This window comes from Haemaphysalis longicornis, unplaced genomic scaffold, assembly GCF_048455015.1.
Source record: "Haemaphysalis longicornis isolate Haplotype H1 unplaced genomic scaffold, Haemaphysalis longicornis Haplotype H1 scaffold_6, whole genome shotgun sequence".
Classification (NCBI taxonomy): Eukaryota; Metazoa; Arthropoda; class Arachnida; order Ixodida; family Ixodidae; genus Haemaphysalis; species Haemaphysalis longicornis.
This window is the reverse complement of record NW_027526407.1, coordinates 148621730-148625673: the sequence shown is the minus strand read 5'-3', so window position 1 is coordinate 148625673 and position 3944 is coordinate 148621730. Positions and strand designations below refer to the sequence as shown.

The 3944-nt window shown below is 44.3% G+C and overlaps 1 long non-coding RNA gene across 1 annotated transcript; it reads left to right on the top strand.

Annotated features, from left to right (window-relative positions):
* The first annotated feature begins 317 nt into the window (after positions 1-317).
* On the top strand, positions 318-3484 carry LOC144143295 (uncharacterized). The gene is made up of 2 exons (XR_013317082.1): positions 318-394; positions 3251-3484. It is a non-coding gene; the product is annotated as an uncharacterized LOC144143295 (long non-coding RNA).
* Positions 3485-3944: the final 460 nt, after the last annotated feature.

Below are 3944 nucleotides of genomic sequence, written 5' to 3'. Positions count from 1 at the left end.
ACTGCCTTGGAGGTTACTGATTAACGATTAGTAATCCGCTTAATGTTAGCATTCGTTGTTTGTGTGTGCTTTTCTTGTATTTCATCAAGTGCCACCACACTCACAGATTATGCAGTTTCAGGTGCTGCTGCTGGCTGTCCGGGTTGGCTGGCTTTCAGTCCAGTTTCGAAGGCTTTGCCAGGTCCCGCCATGGCCAACTGACACTGCACCTGCTGTACCCAAGTACTGCCTGGCCTTTCCTTGGTGCTGCGTACGCTTTGCCGCCAGGAATAGTCAATCCTTCATACATCATCTGGCTGCTTGGACCACCCGTTCAGAAGCCAGCGCATTTTCTCAACGCATCGGTCCAGGCACTGCTGCCACATCAGTGCACCCACTGATTATGTACTTTCAGGTTAGTTATTTCATGTTGGAACCTGTCATAATGTATACCTGTTAGCAGTGCTGTAGCCCCTGGTTATTTGAAACAGTTTCATAAAGCAGTGTTGTGCATTTTGAGTGTGTCATTGCTTAGCAGGGATATTGAAGCGAATCTGGGGCCAATGGCTTAAGTGCAAGAATAGAAATTGAACTGACTTTGAAGCAAGTATGCGTGTGTAATAGCCAAGCAAACATTTAGGATTTTCCATATGGTTTTGAATTTGCAATACAAACTGGTGTGGAGCTACTTCCCATTTTAAGTAAGCTTACAATATTATCTACTTCAGATCATACTGTTAATAATCACACTATACCGAAAAGTACATACCGCAGTCTGTATATTTTGTCGGTACTTTTTTTGCAGTCTCTCATGACAGGCACTATTCTCAGTGATTGGCGGATAGCTGACGTAGCACCAGTCTTTAAATCAGGGACGGTACTTCACCGTTAAATTTTCCTAACAAGCACCATACGCTAGGTCAGGGAACATTTCATCCACTCTCAAGTTGCTAATTATTTATAACATCACATTCGAATATTCAAAAGGGTTACTTGAGAATTTTTCGCGTACCCAAGCTGCAGCATAAGTGTCTGATTGATTTTCGTCGGCTTCCCGTTGATGAAACGGACCAAACATACCTCCAAAGAACAGATATGTTCGATAAGGATTGAGCATGAGGGTGATTAAACAGCGCTTCCAACAGCAGCGTACCATCGGGCTCATTCTGGCAAATTTGCCAGGCTCTAAGTCTTTGCGATTTAGCGCGACGACCAATTTATGGTGACACTCAAGCGGCGCAGGAAAATTGTGCAGCAAATAGACTCCGCACATGCAGACACTTGTTTTGTCATGGTGCACTTCGCACGGTTCTTGCATGAGCACTTTGCGCTTACGCTGATTGTTGGTGCAGCCAATAACGACGTAATCATGCCTGCCCGGACATGTAGCTTCTAAACATCGCCAAATAAAAGGCAATGACGGCAATTTTCCCAGAATTCCGAAAATAAACATCAATTGGGGATATAAAGGCCAGGCGTCCTGCTGGCAGGACGAAACGTGGCCTCACAGGTGATGCCTGTCAGGACAAAGCGGTGTGGACTGGCCCGCCACCTTAGCGGGTTAGGAACAGAATTGATGGGCAAACGGGACACCTCTTGGAAGAATTAAACGTTCTCCTTAGCCACTGCTAAACTTCTTGCTGCTGAAATGCCAAATAAATAACACCGATTTTCGATGCCGTTCGGGGCGTCTGATATTCACGCACGGCACGGAGCAACAGCGTGGTACTCAGCGTCGTCTGCTCGCCCCGCAGTCCCAAAGAATTGGTGGCGCCCAGTACAGGATGGACATTTTTGTCTATCATGTCTGCTGCAAAATATGCCCATGTGTTCGAGATTTAGGCGCATGTAAAGATGCGCAGGTTGTCAAAATTAATACGGAGCCCTCTACTATGGCTCATCTCACAGTCTGTGTAGTGTTGGTGCATTAAACCCGAGAATCAATCAATTATAATTTATGCTTCATCCACATGGCAAAGAAAACACTTGATAATCTTTGTCCCCCAGGTGGAGTCTATGTTACTGCCACTGATTGTAATTTTATTGCACTCTTACCTCGCAGTCGTTTCCACCCAGATCCTGTGCATAATCGCTCAGCATTGAAAGCTCAGGTGGAGCATGGTCGTGCACTCAACATACCAGAACACTGTCACCAGAGCACCTCTCAAACTCTCATACTCCTCAAGAAGCGCGCAGCATGCCTGGGGGGCAGTAAAAACGGTGCCTCTTATCACACGCCACCACCACATAAATATCGTTGCAGCTTTAAGTGCATAAATTTTCCTTATTCGAGCCACAGTCATTTGAAGCAATGAAAAAAAATAAGGCAATCAGCGTGTGGAGATGACACAGACAGTGCAAAATGGACCACCTTATCTGAGCCGCTGTTCGCACCTGTCCAATTGTCACGCCAAGTCAGTCCATCTTCAAGCACTGCCCTAGCATTTGCTTCAAGAGAAAAAAAAAACTCGCTGTGCTAGCATTCGTCATGCAGCCTGCTTTGTGTCTGTGGTTGTAGGAGGCATTATCAGTGCAATGCGGAATTTCAAACCAAAAACAATGCTGGGTACTCCTTACGACAAGGCATTCGCAAACCCACAATCCCACAGAAAGAACACCAGCCGCACAAAAAGTTCCTGCTAGCACCACGCTGCAAACCACATTTCGCGTATGAGCCTCGTGCACTGCTAGCCAATGAAAAAATGATGGAGCAAATTGGCTTAGTTGTAACTAGGGTTCACTCTTTTCAATTTAAATAATTTAAAGAAATCAATAATGGTCTGCTTATTTTATTTTGCTAAATCGTGTGCTAAAAAAAGGTCAGTTTTTTATGGATAGTTGCATGAGTAGGGCAGGGCATCGTACTGCCTACTTTGTGTGCATTACAGCGATCTGACTATTTTAGCCACATAACCTTTCATCCAGATTGACCTAACAGCACCCAAATGGTTTTTTTTGGCCTTTCTACCACAAAGCAATACACCCACTGTGTACTGCAGTGGGCACTTGGCAAACACTTTAATGAATTATTGAAACGCCTGTTTAAACAAGCCGAAAGCATGTTGAGGTAGGCATGTTCACCCATAAAAACTAAAAATATACATTTAAAATAAATCTATTCGAAAAGAATTTTTAGTGGATCAATGCCAAAATCTGTAAATGAATTACCATAATATTCTGAGAAATTGTTCATGGGTACTCAAACTCCTCATTGTCTCGATCCTGGAGTTCATGTTGGTTCAACTTTTTCGGTTTTATTTTCTGCTCGCAGGTTGACATTGGGGGCGGTGTGCTAATTGAGAAGGGGTACCTGGATCAGCTGGTGCATGCGTGTGCGAGTGGCCCTGGCAAATTTGCCAGGGCTCTTTTGCGCCATGTCTTCACTCCGGAGGAGCTCAAGGGGAAAACTCTCTTTGGAGGGAAAGGCAAAGCCCAGGGCGACGCTCCTACAAAGCCAGGGTTGGACCCCGTGCGGGTGAAGGCTGTGGTCGGTGAGTGCACATGATGCGCATTTAGAGTGCCAAGAACAAAGCTGTCATCTTTGTCAACTTGTAGCTAATCCCCCGTTTTTCTCCATGTGCACAGTGAGATCAGTGCATCGCTTTTATGCTTTTTGGGAACGTGTCTATTTTTGCACACTTTTATTACTAATTTTGAGAACTTGCTTAACAGGTTTTTATTTTTTATAGTAAATGATAAATTTATTCTATCTCTTGCAGGCTTACACGGGCCAGAAGTTTACAGGTGTGAGTGCCGGTTACATTAAAAATAGCCTATCATCGCTTTTGAATCGGGAAATAAAGTAAAAAGAAGTGACGCTGAACTTTGTTTTTCTTTTTTGCATGTCTGCATGAGGCAGAATTTTTAGTCACATGACATGCACTACTGCCGCACCATAAACTCGTGTATTGGTGGTGCGATAAAATGTAGATTCTTCTTCAACCTATCATGATCGCAAAAATCTT